The sequence below is a fragment of the Molothrus ater genome, chromosome 12, assembly GCF_012460135.2.
Source record: "Molothrus ater isolate BHLD 08-10-18 breed brown headed cowbird chromosome 12, BPBGC_Mater_1.1, whole genome shotgun sequence".
Lineage (NCBI taxonomy): Eukaryota > Metazoa > Chordata > Aves > Passeriformes > Icteridae > Molothrus > Molothrus ater.
In genome coordinates, this window is record NC_050489.2 from 9,483,905 (window position 1) to 9,506,575 (window position 22,671).

Below are 22,671 nucleotides of genomic sequence, written 5' to 3' on the forward strand. Positions count from 1 at the left end.
TGTTTGTTTGGGTTTTTGGTTTTTTGTTGTTTTTTTTTTTTTTTTTTTAATAACAGAATTTATTGTAAACTATTCAGAAGAATGATACCAGGTTTGGCCCCAACCCAGCAAAGCACATGTTTAACCTTCTGCATGTCACTAGTTTCTGAAATCAATGGGACTGCTTGCAGCCTGAGAGTAAATCATGTGCTTCAGTGCTCCACCACAATAAGACCTTTACAATTGTTGTCTTCTGTACAGATAATTCTAGGAACCCTCACAGAGACTCAATGACTTTCACAGATGATGAAGAATCTCTGCTATAGGTGGGAGGAAACCTTGCTAAACACCTCTTTTTACAGCTTTACAGCCTTACCTTCAATTTCTTTGTTAACCTGGTACCAGAAATGAAGCCTTGTTGGAGACACAGATTAGCCAGGAGCAGAGGGAGCTGGATGCATTTGTAAAAGGAAGGCCTTACCTGGCAAACAAAGGAAGGAAGTTGGACATATATAATAAAATAATTGTAGATATGTAAATTATAAGTGCAACAAATAAAGAGTTCCTTTAGCTTTGATGCTGAAAACAGTTTGTGCTGTTTTTTCCCAAAGAACAAAAGACTTGTACTGGTGCAAGACTGCCTTCAAAGAAAGTATTTGGGGTACAGAATTTCATTCATGAAAGTATCACTGAACACTTTTACTTGCTCTACAAACCAAGAGCAGCTCCTCAGAGATCAAGCACTGTGGAAAGCTTGGAGCTAGGTGCAGCTTGACTGTTTGCATGGGGTGGGTGATTAACAGTTTGACTTAGAATACTGCAAGTACCCCAAATTACTGAAAACACCTTTGGAATACCAGGACCTATATCACTAAGGTTGATAGTTTTACAAAATAATCATCTCTGTTTTCTCTAGGAGAAAAATCACTGAAATTTGGATAGACTCAGTCTTAAAAGCACAAAGCCTCAAGAAGATAGAAATTAAATTGGCAGGTTTTTTTCCTAAATATTTTTTATGACTTGCCCAGCCAATACCTAACAAATGGCTTCACTTTAGCAAGAAAAATTAGCCTTCCTCTTCTGAAAAACAAACCTTTTTTACCTTTTTTTTTATTTTTGTGCAACAAAACCCAGAGATTCAGACCTACTTGTTACTGGCTGAAGAGCCCTCTCCAACAAGAAATCAATTTCTGATGAAACCTATGTGCATTTAAGGTGAGGAACCACTCTCAGCTTCACCTCAGGATGCTGAAGTGTTTTATGAGCTAGTGTTTGTAGTGTCAGCCTGAAAAATACTATTTAGCATCTTCCCCCGAAAAAAACCACACAGACGGACACACACTCTCAGCCACAGAGCAAATCATCCCAGAGTTCTGCAGGGAAGAAGTGGAGCAGGGTTCTGCTGAGATTAGTACCTATGATCTCATTTTCTTCCACTCATACCTGCATGCACCCAGCAGCTCCTGCCAGGCTGTGGGTGAGACTCACACAGGTGAGAGCCCTCCCTGACTCCTCCTTACCTGCAGTGCCTTTATTCGGGCTGCAAAATGGCAAATCTTTAACTGTGCCGAGCTTAACCAATTCACCTCCCTGTGTGAGCAGGGCTGCTGCTCCTTGAGCATGGTACAAACGCCCTGTGCCCTTCCATCTGCAGCTGGGAAGAACCCTGCCCTGCTCTTAGAGTGAGGAGGAATTTGTGAATAGAATATTGCCTGGATGTGCTGGTGAAAATGAAGCAGCGCTCAGGGTACTTTGTCTCTCTGATGTTTGATTTGCCTGCTTCACTTTGCATCCTTTCTCGGGCAACAGCACTGGAGGTTTATCCATGGTAACTTCTCCATCCACGTTGCTTTTTTTGAAGGGGAGAGATGCCTTGAATTCACTATGAGAGGTAAAAAACTAATTCCTAGCACCCACACCTGCCTGGGTTCAGTGATGTATTTCAGCCCTGCACATCTGACATGCAGTAAAATATCAGCATCTTACAGTACCAGATACTAATTAGAAAAAGAAATGTGTTAGATGTCAGGCCTCAAGAAAGCAAACTTAACATTCTGACAGCAGCTGGAGAGTGATAGCCATAATCAAGCATTGTCCCTGCTTAGATCTGTGCCAAACAACCTCGCTTACTTCCAGCTAATTCTCCATCTGAGACGATCTTTCTTTACGATTCCAAAGAAACATGTTGTCAGTTCCCACCTGCTGGCACTGCTAGAAATAAAACCCCAGTTGATCGGATGCAATAGGTCAGCAGAATAGTGCATTGAACTGTTGTTTGTGCTTCCAAGCTGTGTTAGAGGGGCTTCACTAACATTTATTAACCCTTTCTCAAATCGTGGCCTTTTGTTGTGCTTTTATAAAGCAGGAAGGTTTCAAGGATGAAAACACATCTTTTTAGGAATTTCAAAGGAAGCAAAATGTGGGCTTGATGCCAGGCTAAAAGTTCGATATCATTTGAAAACCAAAATATATTAGAGAAGAAAGAAAATGCAGATGTCAGCCTAGTGACACAGAGTAATCTATTTGCTCAGTGCTTGTATTTTCCTACCAATTTTGTATTTTTCAAAAAGGACAATAAAAGAATTGTGCTCACTGCTAATTAATGACAAGCTGGTAAAAGCATCTATCCATTGTTCCATTTATTTCTTCATTTCCAGCAGTTAACAGCCCTGTTCTGAAATGAATCAATGTCGTTTACACAATGTTGTCACCCCTATTGTTTCTTTATCATCCTTGCATTTTCATAAATTGGAGGTGTTAATGGCTTCTCTCAGAGCTCTAAAATGTATGCAAAATGGTAATCCATCCCCTAAACAATTCACATTTAGGCAGGCACCCTCTTAAATATGTTTACTATTAAAATGAATCCTTTGTTTGGATCTAACCCTATCTGTTTGTTTTCTAAACACTGAATCGTAGCAGGTATGCAGAGTCTCATTTTAAGTAGGGACTACCAAGTAACCCTGTCCTTTCAGAACCTGGTGATTTGTCTATAGAGATGAAAGAGTTTTGGTTTTTTTCTTAAGGAGTCATATTGTGTATCTATGAAATTGCCAGTCAGATTTTGAAGGAAAAACCAAGGGTTTGGTGCAAAGATTACTAATGCAAGGAAAATACATTTACTGCCCTTCGTGGTCTTTGGTCTGGGCCCGAGTAACAGCACTATGTGCCCTCTCAGAGACTGGAAAGGAAACCATGACATTTATCCAGCGTGCTTTAAAAGCAGCAGATTGTCCTTGCTGATAGCTTTAATATCGTTGTTATTTAGAACTGCAAGAGAATTAGTGCTCAAATCTTTGCATGATTGGGATTGTAAAGTTTGTGGGACAGGTTGCACCTTATTGTCTATGCAGAGATCTCCACAGGCACCTGGACAGCTGCTTCCAACATTTTGTAGTTTGTATCAAGTTAGATGTGCTTGCTCTTAATTATATTTTATAAGCTTTTGCAAGTAAATTCTGCTCAGCTTATTGGCTTTACCCCTCTGAAATATTTTTTCCATTTCTTTTTGAAAAAGTCACTATCAATGCTAATACTTTATATGCACTTTCCTAAGCCTGATTCAAAATCATTTAAATCATTGAGTTTCATTTCATTGCTATTATATTCCTTTAGGTCAGCACCAGAATGAGCTGCATCAAAACAACTTTCTAGGAATTATATTCAGTTAAAGGATAATTTCCAGAATCAAGGTGCAAACCTCTTAAAATGAGACTTCAAACATATTCTGATCTGAGTAAGGTACAGTTTGATGAGATATTATGCTGGCATAAGGACCAAGATGAAAAGAAAAAACTCAAAACGTTAAAACTGAAATAGCTCACAAATAGACGGGGAAGCATTTCAATAACTTAAAGGAAAAGAGCATTGATGGCAACAGAAGCAGCAATCTGAATAAAAACCTAAAAACAAAACAATCCTTCAAACATCGTTTGTGTATTTCTGTTTAATTCACTTTTGTTTCGTGGTGCAGAATCTGTATTGCTTAGAAGTGACACTGAAGTTCTCCAACAATGTCTGATTGTGTGCTCCGTGCTGCTTAAAGGATGGATCCTTGGAGTACTGACACGGAGAGAGAAGATCAAGGCTTGGCAGTGACCGTAACATGCTGCTACCCAGCAGGCAAACACTGGAGTCGAGCAGCTGCACCAAGGCGGGTTGTGCTGCCTTTTCCCTTTATGCTCTTGTTTTGACTTGTGTTAATCACCCATTGTTCTAGGTGGGAGAGCTAAATTAAAGCACGGGGCGATCGAATAGAGCTCCCATTCAATTAGAGGAAGCAGGTCACCGCAAATTCTGCTGCACAACGAGGTGATAAGCAGGAATTAGAAGCATACCTGGAGAGAGGTGTACTATTTAAAAGTAGGCACATCGGCCTAATTTTAACTAAGGTTAAATGAAAATGCTTTGTAGTTTTCCGAAATGTTCAACATCCTTTAGCACTAAACAACGTAAATCTCTGAAGTCTTCCTTTTGCTATCAATTTTTAAGGGTAGAAGTGAAGCCTAATGGGAAGATAAAAAAGACAAATTGGTAGAAATAAAAAAAAAAAATTACCTTGATTTTTGTGCACCGTTTTGGGATAATCTTCAGTGTGCTCATGCCAGCCAAATTAGATTGCCATTTCATGAATAAGCATGGAGAGAAGTTTGACTGTGTAGAACTTTCAGCCTGACACGTGGGATCCCCCAATGAGGGAAGTCACTGACAATCATGGCTGTATTTAGATAGACTTTCTGTCAAATAAAAAATGGCAGCTTTCAGACATTTCATAAGAATAACCATTCTCATAAGATTTCAAACCAAATGCTCTTGGGCACGGAGGTTTTGAATAGACTTTGAATGTGAATCTAAAACTGTCACATCCTCAGAGCTCCTGAGAGTTTGCTAAGCATTCCTCACTAGCTTTGCCTAAACTCTGTGGGATCTGGGGATAGCAGCTTACGCTTTTAAGAGCGTGGGCTGGGATTATTTGGTCCACAATCACAGAACCCCTAGGTTGGAAGAGACTTTTAAGGTCATTAAGTCCAACCCAAATCTACTCAATTATGTGAGCTCTTGAGCTAAATTAGTGGTTACACCTTTCAAGGAGTCTTATGGACACACCTGCACTATGGGGACACCTCTCAGGCTTTTTATTAGGTATATGTACCAGGAAATCCCTCTATGGCATACGGAGTACACCTTTCCTGACTAGAACAACACAGATTGAGGATAAAGGGTCAGTGTCATATCCACGTAGGAGTTAATTTCTCTTGATGTGATGATATTAAAGTGAATCTCTGGGACCTTCACAAGATGTGATTTGGAAACAGATATCAGCAGTTCTCCAAAGAGCAATAATGCATGCAGTCCAGGGATGCAAATAAATTGGAAATACTATTCTCCAACTATAGCTAGAATGACAAAGTTATTTGTGCATAAACCCATCCTCTTCCTGTGGCATAATGCAATATTGGAGGCTTTCAGGCTCCTGCACTGCCATGTCCTCTATTTGCCATACCCTGTCCTGAGACAGATCCCTGCGTTTTGTGGTGCATGAGGAGTGGACATTTTTGATTCAAGGCAAGTACTGACAAACTGTATGTGAATTAATGACAAGAAGGAAGAGACAGATCTGCAGCTGGTTTCTATAGATTTCAACTTAAATATTTTAAACTTATAGAAATGGACAATATAGCTTTATCTGTGTTTAATCCAATGAGCATAACCATCAAACATAACCTAAAAAAATCAGGATTTCCTATTACCTCACTTAAATATGATAGAATTCTCTCCACAAGAAAGCAAGCAGCAGCATTTCTCTGTTCTGAGACTATTCTAAGTCATAGACAGGAGGCAAAATAATCAAACATACATTGTTGTTTGCCAGAAGAGTCCTCAAGTATTCTGCAACATATATTTTTCAGAGGTATCACCTGAAAAATTTATCCTTGAATAAGATTGAAATGTGAGGTCTAGCAAGGTATTCTGAGTCTGGATTTTTTAAACCTAATTCTGTTGCAAATGTAACTACTCTGATTGTTTTGATTTAATCAAAACTGGCTGTTAAATCTCTAATTCTAATGTCTTTTCAATCTTTGCTCAAAGTGACACATATGTACTCTGTGACTGTGCATTGTGAAGGTAACAACTTGTTATTTGGCCTATCAGTTATTGAATATTCAGCCCCTTGTTGGAATTGTTCAAAATGTAAAACTATTTCTGCCTTTATAATTCCTGTCTCTCAATTCATCCTTAGAGATCTTTTCCAGAAAACAATTAAGAAAAATACAGTGTATTTTTAACTTCTGAGGCTGAAGGTTTCCAGACTTGCTTTGTAGTTAAAGGAAAAAAAGAATAAGGAGGAGGAAGAATAAAGTATATATTTCATCCTCTAATGATAAGCCAATATTGAAATATACTTGTTTTTAAAGATTTAGTCAACAGCTTAATACAGATATAAAATAGTCCAGGTATTAAGATAACCACAGGAGTTACCAATCCCATTTTTATATTAGTTATTGTTATTCTCTGAAAAATGAAAAATTAATTAAACCCCACAAATATTAGTTCTGGGGTTTTTTTTTTTCTTTTAGCAGACATCTAAGTTCATCATGCCTTACGCCTCAGCATAATCAGAAGAAAGAATTTTAGCTGGTGAACTCTGTTCAATCCATTGAGGAAAAAAAAATCCCTACTTACACAAGCCAGTTAAGGCTTATACTTAAAAGAATCACCAAGAAATTTACATTAAAATTTCATAACAAGCATTAAGATCTTCAAGTAAGGCTATCAAATACAAAATCAGACCATTGGAATTAAGGCTATCTTAGCAGTTTTTCAGAAATAATTGCCAACCCTCACATATGTCACATAGAGCCATCTACATGCCTGGCCAGAGTGAATTGGGACTGTGTCAGCTGATTATTTCTGTAATCAAACACCCCTTTGATTAAATGAAGCATTGCTTGAAAATCATTGAATGGAATTAAACAGAGATTATTTTTAAAATTGTTTTTAGCTACCATCACTGTTGGGAACATTTAAAGTAAGTCTTGTTCATATTTGTTTTGGGTTTTTTTTCATTTATCATTGAGAGCAGCTGTCATGACTGGACAAGTCAGCATTTTTATGTAATTTGTGTACAGAAAAATTGTTGTGCTCTCTGCCTAACAAATCCTTAACCTCTCACTGATAAATTATCTACAGAATTTAACCACAGTTTGTTCACAGTTTCATATTCCATCAAGCAAACTAGAAAAAAGCATTCTTAGCCAAAGGATGAAGAGTTCTGTGCGTCTGGTCTAAATCTCAGTGAAATCAGTAGAGACTCCTCCAGGCTTTGGTAGGCTCTGAATGAAGCTCTAGGTGTACATTAGCTTTAGAGACACATTCTTTTGGTGTTATTTTTGTGGTCTTGTGCCACCTACCCAATAGACTTGTTTGACTTGCTGGGCTGGGCTCTGACTCCAGTGAAAGGATCATGTCTACTCTTATTTAGCTTTGATTAACATCATTAACCTATCATGCACTGGAGCGACTTGCAGAGCAAATTGGCCAATTTCAGCAAGCCACATAAAGCAAAGAACAGCTTGGATTGTCAGATAAACATACCCAGAGGTGCAGTTAGGATGCTGAAATTATTAGGTGAATGATAGGAAGCCAAAAAATCAGTGAGCCACTTGAGCAGAGAGTATAAACATAAATATCCAAAAGCATGCCACAGTGCCTGCGTATTTTATGTTGATGTGCCAATACATTATCTGCTAAGGGTTTATTTAAACCATTTTTGTATTCTCTGCAATTCATTTATCTGCATAAAGAAGAGCCACTAACAGGACAGTGCCTTATGAACAAGCAACCCTGTATGTTTTCCACTGCTGTTTATAATTCTTCATGCTCATATCTACAATTCATGAGCAAATTGGCTCGTGAATGTTTCCATAAAGGTTGAACAAAGTATGGTGCTGTTAACACTCGCACTGTCATGCACAGAATCAAAATGTGCCCACTCTCATTCTATTCATCACAGCTCAAAGACATTTTGGCAATGATATTATCCAAATATTATTAAAACTTTGAACCCTGTCCCCATAAATTATAGCAAAATGGCTTCAGAGCCATTAGGCAAGGAGGATGTATGGGCTCCAGTTGCTTTGGAGTAATTATGTGCTTAAAAGGAAGCGTGGCTAAGCATTCTACCAGTAAAACGAGAAAAGCTATGATCATTTGTTACTGTTTCAGTGCTGTACACAGTATTGCTCACACAGGTCAAGCCAACCTTACAGCAGGACAATTATCTGCCTAGAGAGACCAAACATCTGTTATTAAGTACGCAGAGGCACCACTGCAGCATGCTAGAAATCTTGTCCACTTCATTGGTTTGGCTTACGGTAATGCACTTCAAACACTTGGCTAACTCTGTACAACATCCCCCCTTTCTTATTGTTACTGCAACAGTTCAGCTTTGAAATATGCAGTACCTTCACTCCCCCATTACTTCCTTTAATATGTGCACAGCTGTTAAAGATGATGGTGTAACTTAAGATGAGTCGCTCTTTCTCTTCTCTTTTCTCTCTCTCCCCCCCCTTCTCTTCTTTCTTCAAAATGTGTTCTGAACGTTCCTGTACATTTTTAAGTTACCCACTGAGAGTCACTGTGGAGAATATGAGTGGTGCAAAAGTGCAGGGACACACAGTTTTTACAATATAAAACAAAAGCTGTTTGATTTCAAACATTCCCATAGCTGGCTGAAGAGGCAAAGGACTCATTTTTACACAATGGTTATAAAATAATGTGTTTAAAACAAACAACAGCACAAGGAACAGACACCACTTCCCCTGCACTCACTGACAAATGGGAAGAACCATCCACTCGTGCCAGGCTGATTATTCACCTGAAGTGAGGAGATTCTGAACTCTACACAATTTACTCCACTTTTTAAAAGCTCTGATGTTAATATACAACTATTTCCCCCTCTGATAGAAATTGGAGATGTAAGTGACACATTTGCTTTCACAGGGCATAGCAAGAAATGTAAAAGAGTAATGAATGGGTGGCAGAGATGTCAGGGTTAGAAATTAGATCTATTTTATCTGTCTTGGGTTTTTCTGAGCAGCCTATCACAGTGTGATAATCAAAACTTTGAAGGAGATTTTAAGTGGGAGAACTACAGAAATCAAAGATCCTAGAGATTTTTTTTTCATGCTTTAAGGAAAACTGTACTGCTTCTGCATTTGCTTTATATGCACTGTACTATAGAAAGAGGAGCTGATACAACTGACAGATTTATGCCATCCTGAGATTCTATCTGCACACACTTCTCTTTAAAGAAACCCAGATTTCCTTATGTTAAAAGCAAATGAGAATAATACTCTGGGGTGAAAAACACAGGTCCACACCGCTGCATTGAGAGGTAGAAAAGTGAACATGATCACAAAAGCTTAAAACAATCCTATGTCAAAGATGACATTATTTTGTAATCCAGATTTTTTTGCCCCATAGAGGAAAAAGGCTCTGGAGGAAAAGTCATACCTCATCACTATGATACATGGCTCACTTCAGCCATTCCCATCTACATTATGCTCCCTTTTCATTTTCTGGGCCTGTGAATGAAAGGCCAGTTAGGCAGAAAGTTTGAAACTGGATCAGCAAAGAGTGTGTCTTCTGTCTGAACTTTATATTTACTCATGCCTAGCCTCAAAGGAATTATAGAATCAATTCAAAACATACCTATAAAAATATTTTAATTAGCTTTTTTATAATATTTAGTATTTTGAAACTCAAATATACAAGGTAAATTTTAAAAGAAATTATTTAAGATTTAGACACATTTTCCATAAATATTTATCTGATTTAACTTTGAATCACTTGATTACATCCTCTTGAGTCCCTAAAGACAATAAATAAACATGATAGACAGAAAAAATGACATTTTAAAATTTGGAACACCACAGAAATCAATGGGAGCTTTGTTTAAAAACCACAGGAGACTCTGGTTATGACAGAAATAGTTTTCTGTCTCAAATCACTACAGTTTATAAGTACTTATGATAATCCAGGTGTTTTTTTTCAAAATGGGGCCATGAATTTACTGATAAGACTCATCCAAAAGAAGAGTTTATACATGTCCCATACATATTTACTTCTTTACAAAATGGGCATTTACACAGTGCAGATGTATAAATTAAAGATACATCAAACTCAGCTTTATGGAATATATCAAACCAAGCTCATGAACTCAGTTTTTTCTAATTCATTTAAATACCATTAGCAACCAAGCAGGATAATTGAAGCTCTACTGTAAAATAACACTGTTTGTCAATATGTTCACAAATAGAGGTGCATAACTTTTGTGTCAGTGTAAGAGAAGTGACAATAGCTGATTTAGAGTCACAGAACTGTTTAGTTTGGACAAGATCTCTCAGATTATCAAGTCCAATCAGCACTGCCAAGGCCACTACTGAACCATGTCCCTAAATGCCACATCCACACGTCTTTTAAACACCTCCAGGGATCCAGATGGTATTCCACCACTTAACTGGGAAAACTGTTCCAATGTTTGCAACCCTTTCAGTGAATTTGAGGTCTAGGACTGGAAAATGAAACAGGAGAGAAGAAACTAGAGTTGTTCTACAAACTCCTACATTTTTTGGAAGACATTCCTTCTGAAGAATGAGACAATCAATTGTTTGGAGTTTGAAACAATAACTGTTTCTGGATCAGCAAAGTCACACTGGCGGTACTTGCATTGCTTTCTGTGGGCTGCTCAGTGGGAACCAGGTGATGCCTCACCTGCCAGCTGCAAGTGTACCACTTGTAAGAAACTAATAAGCAGGAGTTAAGGCTTCAAAAGAAGTTCCTTGAGATCACTAGATAAAAGAAATTCTGTAAATGCAAAGGTGGATAGAAAAAAAATCCCATGCAAAGAAAATTTCATAAATATTCAACCCTGAGTGATGGGTGCTGCACACAGTGCATATTAATTAATGCAGTCTTGCATCTCCCTGCAGTCTTTCTACGTAACTATTGTCAATCACAGCACTTCATAAAGCAGATACCACGTTAGCCTCTTGCACTACAGCTCTCCATGTAGCCTAGTCTTAACTGAGAAAGTCTGCCCATTCAATCTTTGTGCTCAATTATACCATTTTTCTTTATTGTCTCGTGGAAGGCAAATTACACACACCCAGTCACTTTACATTTTTTGTACTGTGATCAAAGGTTTTGCCAAGAAATACTGCATTCTATGTAACATAACAAAAAAAAAAAAAATACAAGCTGGAGTATGAGAGAAATCTGTGACAGCATTTCAGAGTAGAGCTCAGAGTTTACACAGCAATAGTTCATCAAAGAACGTCCTTCTTCTGACTGCCTTGCCCAATGCCAGCCTCAGCACTCTTTCCATGCTCCCAAACGTCTCTAACAGGCTAGTAGAACTTGATTTCATCCCTTAATATTTTTTCAAAATTCCATTTCCGTATTTCATTTAAATACTGATTGCCCTAGAGACGTAGAGCTACTGAAATATATTTCAAGCAAAGTTTTATCTCAACAAGTCTCTAGGAAAAGAGAAGAAACCCAATAAAAATAAAAAATCAGGTTAAAAAGGAGAAGCGTGGGAATGAGCTTGTCAAAGAGGGTTTTTGATCTGTCTCACAAAATATTTGACTATGTGAGGAGACAAGTACAAGTAGATGAAATTTTCCATATAAGAAAACTCCTCCACAGTCTAGTTTCAAAACAAAGAAGTACACACATTAATGTCAGCCGTTCTGTGCCAACTGATTAATTTTTGTAATCTTGTTTTAGGTTTCCTCTTCAATTGTCAGTTGTAGTTTCTTAAGAAATCTGCACGCAGCTGCATTTTTAAGCACTCTACTCAAATGAACTAATCTCTTATATTGTACTTGTCAAAAAAAAAACAAAAACCCTTTCAATATTGTTTTCCCTTCAGAAGGAATAATTTATGGCAAAGAACATTTTCTCAAGACCTTTCCTTATCAGGAGGACATATGTGAAACTGTGGGTATAATTTTGTACTATCTTTTGCCTGCTTGATAACAAACAGTTTGTGTTACTAAATCACTTCTTTATGCAGGTGGATGATAAAACCATCCTTCAACCTGAAGAAAAATATTTCCTCATGCAGCTAGGACTACACTTCCAAATTGCTCAGAAGAACAGATATTTTTGCGAACTTATTTTGAAGCTTTCCTATGTTGATATCACAAAGTCACTGCTTCCTGAGAGCAGCTGCCTGGTACTGCCATAAGGTATAGCCACTTTCAGACTTTGTTTGTAAACAAAGGTTCTCCTGTGACATAAAAAATTACTCCAGGTATCAAGTAATTTCAAAGCCTCCATGAGAAATTTGAATATTCTTTTTGCTGTGGCAGCTGCTTTTTCTCACTTCTGGATGGTGGTGGAGTTGGAAAATAACCTAAACAGTTAACATGCAATGAAAATTCAGTAGCCTACAGGGAAAAATCTTTCAGCCCATTTTTGAGAAGACAAACATCCAACCAAAACATTAACAGTTTCAGTAAGCAATAATCACCCTGGTTAGCAATCTAAGCAGGGATTGTACAGACATGGTGATGAAGCTAAAATCGAATATTAGTATGGTCTTTCTAAGTTTAGTTGGTAGATTGAATCAGGAAAAGTGCCCTGTCTAGACAGCCTCAGCTTTGTAAATAGAGGAAAGACCCCATTCCCTGTTTATCCAGTCCTTTTATGTGTTCACCTGAAGACACAGACACACACACACACATTCAAGTTCACTCCAAGGTTTAAGAAAAGCAATATATTCCTTTTACAAAATATATTAGAGCCTTGGCTTCAAAATTATAGTGACTTTCTGTTGGGCATTTCAGCAATTCTTGCAGTGTTTATATAAGAGTGCCTCTGACACTAAATTATTTGCAAATGTTCCTCTTTTTGGGGGGGATTTGGAGCCAAATTATAATAAGCAAGAGCAGATCGACCCAGATTAAAAGATACAATTAGTCTGTCTGATTAGTAAACCTAAAAAGTACTACTTACACTAAGTTATTGTTTTTATGACAAAAGAAGACATCCTGGCAGAACAATAAAGTCAGTGCCATGAAGAAGAACCTTGCAATTTACTCCAAACAGTTTAAAAAATTCAGTTTAGAGATACAGCAATTCAGTAGAGCTGAAATATTATAATGCCAAAGGTAAGTAATGACACAAGTAAATGCATTGTAACTATATATACCTGATTCTTTTTCATATCAGTCATTTTTTCTCCTGGCATGGGTGAAATTTTAATCATATGCAAGCAAAATCCCACAGAATAGGCTAGGCTCTTACAAAAAATGTTTTTTTTTCCTCCAGTAAAAAAAAAAAAGGCTCACTCAGGCCCAAACTGACTTGACTTTACAGCTCCTGTAGGACCTGTCTTGGTATTGAAATGAAAATTAGGTCTTCATGTGCGTAAATATATACACATGTATATTTTTATTTACACAGATGTAGAATTTCAAAATTATTCCTTTAGGGACCCAACCTTAAAATATTATATATTGGCTAAATTTAATGACAAACAATGCATCAGTCACTACTTGTGGAGTGGGGGGAAGGAGGAACTGAATCCATTTGCTATCCTATAAACCACTATGATTAATTAAATAAATGCAGTAAGAGTATTATACTCTGTATGATATTATGGTAATCTGAACTACTTCCATTCAAGCACCCCAAAGTAAAGCATCATTCCCATTTCTCCAGAGCCTGAAAGGTGTGGGTTTTGTGCAAACCTGTCACATGGCTCAGCTCTGGTTGCACACAACAGTCAATAAAGTGAATTGTGGTCACAAAGCACGGGCGTCAACGCTGGACAATGAGGCAGCTTCAGCAAGAATTCTTCCCAGCCTGGAAGAGCTGATGATCACTGTGACCTGAGAAGGGTCTACCCTAATGGGTTACACTTCATCAACCAACTCAGAATTGGCAGTTCTACCATTTGGTGCTTCCAAGTCTGCTGAGCCACTTGCACACCAGTGTTACTGTTTTTACACACTGGCTTGCCAAATTCCTTATAAAATACAGGCCACAGCTAGGAGCCATGTCCTGTTTCCCCTTACAACAGACCCTCTTGAGTCCATCAAGAAAAAAGTGGTGGGTTTGTTGGGTTTTTTCCTAGCTACACTGCAGGAACCTTGAAGAGAGGCCATCAACTGATTCTGAAAGACTCAGAATAGCAGGATCTCCTGAACAGCCCTCTCAAGTGGGAAACAACAAATTTTGTTCTGATCTCTCTCGCATATATGCTGATTTTCCCTCATTCTGGGAGGCAGTTTCCTATCTGCTGCTGAGTGCTATGATGCTATAACTGTGCCCATACTCTAAGCAGTTTCAGGATGACTGAGAAATGTGCATTTTTAAGACTAAAGAGAGAAGGAAAAGCCTGATGTCGAGACAGGAAGCTGATGAGTCTTATAATAGCTGACTCTGCTATAGACTGTCTTTGTGAGAACAGGAGATGTGAAAAAAGTGACCTGCAAGAGATAGGAAGAAGCCCTGGGAAGTGGTTGCTGAATATTTTGAGAGTCAGAGTTAAGATTTATGCAAAAAAACCTCTTACTTTGGGCTACTATATTATGCTTCCAGTTTAGGATTATTTGTGAATGTCAGTCTGTATAGGTACATATTATGGCACATGTGCATAGGTAGCTATGTGAGAAGTCAATCCTACCCTGTGTGTCCATCATCAATATTTCATGTGGGTTTTTTCTTATAGAGTACATTTAGATTTACTAAGTGCACACCCAGATTTTATGGCAAATGACATCAGGGCATTAGAATGAATTGATGACTCAAAACCATGACTGCAAAGACAGCTTTGATGTGTTAAAAATAAGTAATATACTGAATTGAAGACTAGGAGCAGAAAAAGTTTTCCCTTCACTCAGTGAAGTTTCACAGGGCGGCTGAACTAATGCAATTGTTATCAGCTTCAGAAAAGAGGGTTTGCTCCATCCCACCTAACCAACTTCAGCTCAACATCCAGTTAGACACTTATTCAAACCTTGCAATGAGATGTTTTAATTTTCTGCAAGCTGTTAATTACTATAAATTATCCACGAGGCAGAAACAATACCCTTAGACCAGAAGAGTACTTATCATCTAAGTCCCAAAATCTAGATCTCTTGTTCAGAGTCCAGTGAGCGCAGGTAGTCATGATTCATCTTTCCAGATTGCATCCAGCATGAACAATCATCACACAGCCCTCTGAAAAACAAATATTATTTAAAGTGGTATTGGCACATGTGCCATTTCTAGCAGTGTAAGCTGGGCTGATGCTCCTGAGCCTTCCCAGACAGCAGCTCTACCTCTATCAAATTCTCCTGAACCATAAAATTCCATCTCTAAACAAATCATCCTTTGAAATCTACCATCTACTTTTTATTTTTCTCCTCCTGTGTTTGTAGGACTTGTCCTGGTTCAAATAGCTGTAGAGGAAACTTCAGAGCTGATAGAACTTTCTGAAATGATTCTTAATGGTGTGCCAAGAAGTTTCAACTTGGGCCATTCCTTCTCCTTCTACTTCCCCCTTTCAAATCCTCCATTAAGTGAAAACAATGTATTTTACAATAAACATACCACTAAACACATCCATATATAGACTGATTTGATTATTATTGCAGAGCAGCTCTGATTTTTCCAAAGCAACTTATCTTAGTCATCACCATACAACACAGAAAAAGTCATAAAATGAGAAAGTAAAAAAGAAACTCAAAACCATCTCTTTAACCTTCCTCATGGACAATGTCTTTTTTATGTATTTTACTTTGTCCTAAGTGTTTTTCTAATGCTTTAGTAACTTGCTGTCCTCTGCCTACCACTGTGAGTGAGCCAAACAGGGCACATGCTTAGCAGGGCACATTTTTTTATGCAATAAAGGAAGCAACCCTGTGAACTTAAACTGCAGGTTTTGGGAGATAAGAGAAAAGTCTGGGAAACTGAAATGAGAATATGCTTGAAACACAGAGTGAATATCTATACTGCAAAATGACTATAGAATATATAATTAAAAGTTCTTGGCTGCTCAGTGTTTTGTCTCATCCCCCTTAAAAGCTGCATTGTGACACAGGAGCCAGCAGCAACTCTAATTGTGCCACCAGTAACAATGACAGTTATTATTACTTTTTATTATATGCAAATTTTCCATTTGTTCCTGTAGCTAATATGGCCTTTGGTACAGCATAGGTGAATTCTGTTTTTGCTGGCAACAACATATTCCCTGCTGGGAAAATATGACCCATCATGCAAAAGGCATAATCTTGAAATTCAGCTATTTTTTGTTTCTTGGTGGCCTCTAATTGCAAGCTTGAGGCAGTGCACAATAATTATCAGTCTGCAAGCATGAAAAGGAGTAAATGCCAGTCAGGCTATATGGTTGCTTTGTGCACACAACATGTAAAGAACTCTGCCATGTCAGTGGTGGGCTGGCAGCTTTCTTCTTCAGTGTAATGGCAGTGATTCAGCTGGTAACTGGATGAAAAATTGCAGCAGGTTTCCCTGTTATGATTCTTTCATGCATCTCTGTCAATGACAGTTTACATTCTGAGATTGAGATAATTTGTTTCCTGTTTGCTCACAGCTTCAGGCTTTTCTTGTTTGCCACCATGGATTTACAGCCCTCCCCCCCAGCAAACCACATCTAAGAGGTTGAGGGATTACAAGGCTTAATACTTTACAGCTCAGCACATGTACAGAAAGTTGGAACTACTGTAAAAGGAATGATGGCTAGATATTCCTGTGAAATAGATACATATATGTGTGCAAATGTGTATGTCTATGTAGAAAGAAGCCCACAGAGTAATGAGATGCTAGACTAAAAGGTTCATTAGCAGACTGTCTTCTCATCTTCCCATGAACTAACAGGCTAAACCTCAGAAAGAAAAAAAAATACAAATAACCTTTTTAATGTTTCTTCCCCTAATGCTACTTGGAAAATTATAGCAAAATAAAATACGCACTTCAGAAGACTTCAAATAGACAAACCTTTCTATAGTTTGATAAAAAAGATTTTGCTGTATCCACACAGTCATTAAAAAGTGAGGGCATAAGCACAAGCATGAACAACCTGACACAGTGCTAATCATACCTGGCTAGTAGGAGAGATGTTTCCCCACCATGTGCCAGATCTGAAATATTTTACTACCATGCGTCTCCACCATGGACCCTCCCAGTGCCTGGCTGAAGTAGGGAACTGCTACTACCTACACAAACCAATGTGTAAGTATGAGCACAGACAGGAATGCTAGGGCCTGCACCTAACTCCGGCTAAAACTAACTGGAGTTGATTTCAGCCTTGAAAAATGCAACCCTAAGATCTCAGAATAAAACATGAGGGTAAAGCAGAGAGACTAGAACAGAATGGTGAGTGTGTAATTAAATGGAGACCTGAATACAAGTTACCCAGTCTAGCATCTTTCATCTTTCCTTTTTCTTTATCTATAAAGGAAGTATTGTTTGTCTTTATCAATCTTGACATGGTCAGCAAAACTGTGAAATGCAGAGTTTATTTGGTAAATGTCACCTGGTTTTAGTTTTTTTTATTTTATTCACTAGCTGCTCAGAAGCAGTTCAGCTTTTCCTTGAAAGAGTATTTGTATTCAGAGAATTATTTGTGGTTGCCAGCTTATTCTCAAGCAGCTCATTACAAGCATTCACTCTGTAAGTACTTGGTTAATTTTGATTAGATAAATGGCTATAAGGGTATGTTTCTGTCCCTGACTAAATCCCTAAGCGTTCAGTTTCTTGATTAAGTACTCTTTGTAAACTTAATGTTTACAAATTTACAACTTTGCTTCTAAGACTGTTCTTAAATATTTATTTAATATACACACTTTCAAACATTTCTGCCATAAGAAAATAAGCTTTGTCACAGCAGTTCAAGCAACAGTCTCTGGTGAGTGAAGTTTCTGAAGGGGCATTACTGGTTTGAGAGAGTACAACTGATGTCATCCTACTTGAAAAGGCAAACATGAGGTATTATAGAGGCTAGCTGTAAGAAAATCAGTCTCATAGTCACAGTGTATTATATGAACCCCTCTGAACCCACTAGAATATTTTAAAATAAAATGGCATAGTCAGATTTTTATAAATGTTTCTGGATATAGACCACAGAATCAAATCCACTGACCTGTCCTTGTTCCTTTGCATGGTTCCAGAGCTGCAAAACAGTTGTGAAACTGTGTTTATCAGTGGTTTATTACTGCTTACATCATCAGAATGGTTCAAAGATGCTTTTTAGAAGTAGCCTTAGGGACCTAAACTGAGACAAACCACTGCTATATTAGCTCCTTTTTTTCCATCAGATTCACATTTACTGCCAGTTGTATATAGGAGTTTTAAGAATGAAAATGTGACCTTTGGGCGAAACACTATTAAAAGATCTAGGATCAAGTCCTGAATTAGGTTGGACTTTAAATATCAGTTCTTTATGTCAGATGAAATTGAGCAGAAGAACCAAAAGGAGGCAAAGGCCAAGCTATAGCCTAGCGGAGGTGGACCAGCAGATGCAGCCAGGGAACACAAGTAGCAAGAAAAGAAGCGAAACTCCTTCCCAGCAACTGTGTTAAAGCCACTGTTTGAAATGCCCACCCTGAGCAGATTCTCCTGAAAAGAAAGGCAGGAAAAGGATAACCCACTTTGCCAACTGAGTCAAGCCACAGTCTCCACGCAAAACTGACACTAAGTATTTTACTCTTTACAAATAGTCTTTATAATTGGGATTTTTAAATAATCCTTCTTAAAAGGGATTGCAGCTGTAATCAATTTGTGGAGGGCTGTTTTAATAAGAAGCTGCTCGAATAGGATTAACTATGAGACCCTAGACCTCTTTCCTCCAGTCCTTAAACTCCTATTTGAAACATTTAGATACCCCATAAATTATTTATTGGTCTTACAAGGTGTCATCAAGCTAAGAAAATGATGCTTGACAAGTTGAAAACCGTAACCATTTCCACCAATTTGTTAACAGCCTCTCCCACATGGCATGTAATGTCTCACTTCTGCCTTGTCTTACAGGAACAGTAGCTACATTCACCCATTGCACCAAAAGCACATGTGGGGAGCTGTCAGAACTTGTGCATTCTGTTTATTTCAGGAAATGTTCCAGAAAATAATTTATAGATAGCTTGAAAATAGAATGTCAAAGTGGATTTCCTTTTTCTTGTAAGGTTCTTAAACAACAAGGGAACAGAAAAAAACAGAGTTTTTCACTCCCTCTGTCTACCAAAAACTCCCTCTGTGATTTCTGAGCTGCACAGATCAACACACACATAGGCATGCTATGGAAAGGAATTCAGGGAAAATCTTTGAGGGCTGTGGCCAAGAAAAGAGGAATTACCCCCTCAAATCTCTCAACAGCTCTATCTGTCAACTAAGGTAGGAAAAAAGGCTACTGTTTTTTTTTTTAGGGCTTCTCCAGCAACACTGGTTAGTGATGACTGGTAAAAAGATGGGAACATAACTTCTCTGCAAGGGATCTGGCTTAAGGATCCCTTCAAGCATGAGGCAACCTGCATTTAGCAAATATCATCTTAAATCAGTCTTTATAATTCTGATTATCTGAGAAGGATAGAAACTCACTGTGCCTGAAAATAGGCTTCTGCTCATCACTGCTTCTTGTGGGAATGTAATACAAGGTTTCATGCTTGCTTTCCTCTGTAGGGTCTTAAAACACTAACTCACGTGCTGGCAATGTTAAATCATTAGTTACAGCAGTTTTGTGGGGATCCTAGGCCATAAGCACTCTGTTTAAATAGTTCGTTAGTCTATCTTAATTTTATTTAGATATTTACTTTTTACAGCCAGCATGAGATTATAGATTTGATCCATGGTGCAACCAATCTTTGTACCATGAAGCCATCTGTGCCAGTGCATCACATAAAGCAATTAAAAAACTGGTTAAACAAAGACTTCAAAGTGAGAAGCTCTAATTTATTACATGCTGTTTATTTACTGTATTATTCTACTAATACCTGATCAGTCAGCCTTCCACAGCAATCATAAAACTGTCCATGGGACCAAGGCTCACGGGGGAGTGACCTGTATCTTTGCAAGTGTACAATTTCCACAGACAGAATATCTGAAACTAAATCCACTTAAAAGCACAGAACTGGGGAAACTACAGATGCACACAAATAAGGTTTTGTCTGATCTACTTCCTGATATAATTTCAAGTTCACTGAACTTCTTTGATGTTTGGTAATTTTAAGAGACAGTGACTGCTGAAAGCTTCTCTTCTGTTCAGCCGTGGTGCATGGACACAAAGGACAGCAACAACTGCCACCATTACTTATGGACAATCATGTACATCTGACTGTATCAGCTATTTAAACATTGGGAATGGGTGTGGTCATTTAATGGAAAATCCCCCTGTGTCTTAAAAAGGCAGAAAACTGAATATGAAGTGAAAAAAAAAATACTTTCAAAATATTTAAGCTGTTTGTTTCTGACTCCTTATAGACACCAGGAGATTGTGGTTTGATTCTCTGTACAACCCATCTGTTTAGTATGAAGCAGTGTTAGTGTATCATGTAAAGCAATTAGACAAACTGGCTAAACAACGACTTCAAAATGTGAAGTGTCTGGCAGTCCTGGCTAAAATATTTAAACTACAATACAGTGCCTTTTCCACAAACTTCTCTATGAAATAGATAACTCCCAGCAGACTGAAAACACTAGCAGAGATGTCACTGAAAAGACAAGCTTAGATTTAATGCAAGAAATTTGCTGTTGTCTTCCATCTGATTTTTAGATGCCTGTATATGATTTTTAAGCCTTCAGCACTTTAAAAACATGTACTTCCACTTCATATTTACAAACTTGGTCATATTACCTCAGATATTGGGAGAAAGCAAATAGTGTTTTCCCATTTTCCTTTGAAAATCTCGATTTTGATTGTTAAAGCACACCATCAGCCATAAAGCTACTGTAAATCTCAAAAGGAAAGCACAACTTTTAAAAGCTGCACTTTACAGGTGTGAAACATTTAATAAGAAATGCCTGAATATGCAGATATATTTGAATATGAGTTTTACCTTGTTCAAGATAATTTGTAGAGCTTTAATGATTGTACAGCCCTGCTCATTCATGAACAAATATATTTGTAGTTTTAGGCAGACACACAGAAACAAATGAGTTTAAAAGACACAGAAAGTCACATAATTTAGGAAGGGGAAAATGAAGAAATTCTTGAACTGCTAATAGAAAAGAAGCACATTGGCCTAGAAACCCTTTTTGTTTATAATTTCATAAACGGAGTCAGTAGCCTGAGACAAGCCTGTCACATCTTTGGCACTGAACAAGGGTCAGTGATGGATAACTGACCTCCTTTCTCACTTTTATCAACAAATGTCAAAAAAGGCAAACAACAGCAATGACATCCTGCCCAAACAGCCAAGAGTGTTTCATTTTCTTTGCACTTCTGTTTCCTCTGTGCCTTTAATCAGGGCTGGGGGATGTAATTGCTCTGTCTGGGCACAGCTTAAGGCATGCTGTGCAACTAACAATTAGTTTAGAGACTGAGATCTATAAATTTTGAGAAAAGAGTAAGAGGATTTGGTGTGCTTGAGCTATCCTTTCTAATGAAGAAAAATATCACACCGGAAGGGACCCAGAGTGTTATCAAAGCAACTTAATATCATCTGGTAGTGATTTGTAGGCCCTCATAATCTATTGTGATCATGTTGAAGGGGGAGGAAAAAGTCCACGTGTTCCACTGTTTATGAGATTTCCCAAACGATGGCCGCCATCTGTGCAAACGCCACTAATCTCAGCCACCTGTCCCCATGGCAAATGGCTCCATGGGATTGTCCAAGGCAGGGGAAACACTGCAGGAATGTTGGGCTATTTATTGTTTATAAAAATAAACCAAGGGGACTAAGACATATGCGAGGAATTTATATCAAACAGCTGCAAAAGCAAGTTGCCTCAATAGGCAGGGTGCATCGATGATGCAATCGGACCACACTGAAAGATTTTCCTATTAATCTTAGAGTATACATGGCATGCTTGAGGTACTGATTTGTCCCCATCTACACCCAAACTCACCTTACATGGATATTCTTAAAGTAATTTCTGAAAACAGTTTATGTAGACAGAAACTGTTTTATTATTTGAGTTTATTAACTAAATAAATATAAACAAAGTCTAAGGACAGTCTGTCCCCATAGAATCTTACCTCTCTCAAACATTCCCTCAGCTAAACAAGCACAATGCAGATACTAATACTCAGTGTTAGTGAACCATGCACACCAAGTTCCTAAGATTTGAAAATTCCTTGTTTTATGGTTAGCAGTCTAATCCCACCAAAGTCCTTTCCTAATTTCTTAATGAAGAAGACCAAAACCATCACAATGAGGAACAACATTCAGCGAGCACAGAGTCAAGGAGTAACTGGATAACACCACTATGACAAACTGTGTCACAGCAACCCCACAAAGTACAATATTTTAGTGTTGAGCCTGCATGACAGTATCAGACAAAGGGGAAAAGAGAGCTGATCAGAGACAAGCTTCTTGCCTTTGTAAAGCTGGTTTAGCAGACATGCTTGATAGTGGAGAGACTGTTACTTTTTTAACTGTTAATGGTTTAGTATATGTACAGCAGCCTCTGGGAAATTCTAGGTTACATGCTTGAAAACAGCTATCTTCACTTTTCATTAAAACT

General features: G+C 38.0%; 1 long non-coding RNA gene across 1 annotated transcript; it reads right to left on the reverse strand.

Annotated features, from left to right (window-relative positions):
• Positions 1-316: 316 nt before the first annotated feature.
• Positions 317-18,182, reverse strand: LOC118691042 (uncharacterized). Its single transcript, XR_004980950.1, has 3 exons — positions 18,137-18,182; positions 4,537-4,715; positions 317-460 (listed from the first exon to the last, which is right to left on the reverse strand). It is a non-coding gene; the product is annotated as an uncharacterized LOC118691042 (long non-coding RNA).
• Positions 18,183-22,671: the final 4,489 nt, after the last annotated feature.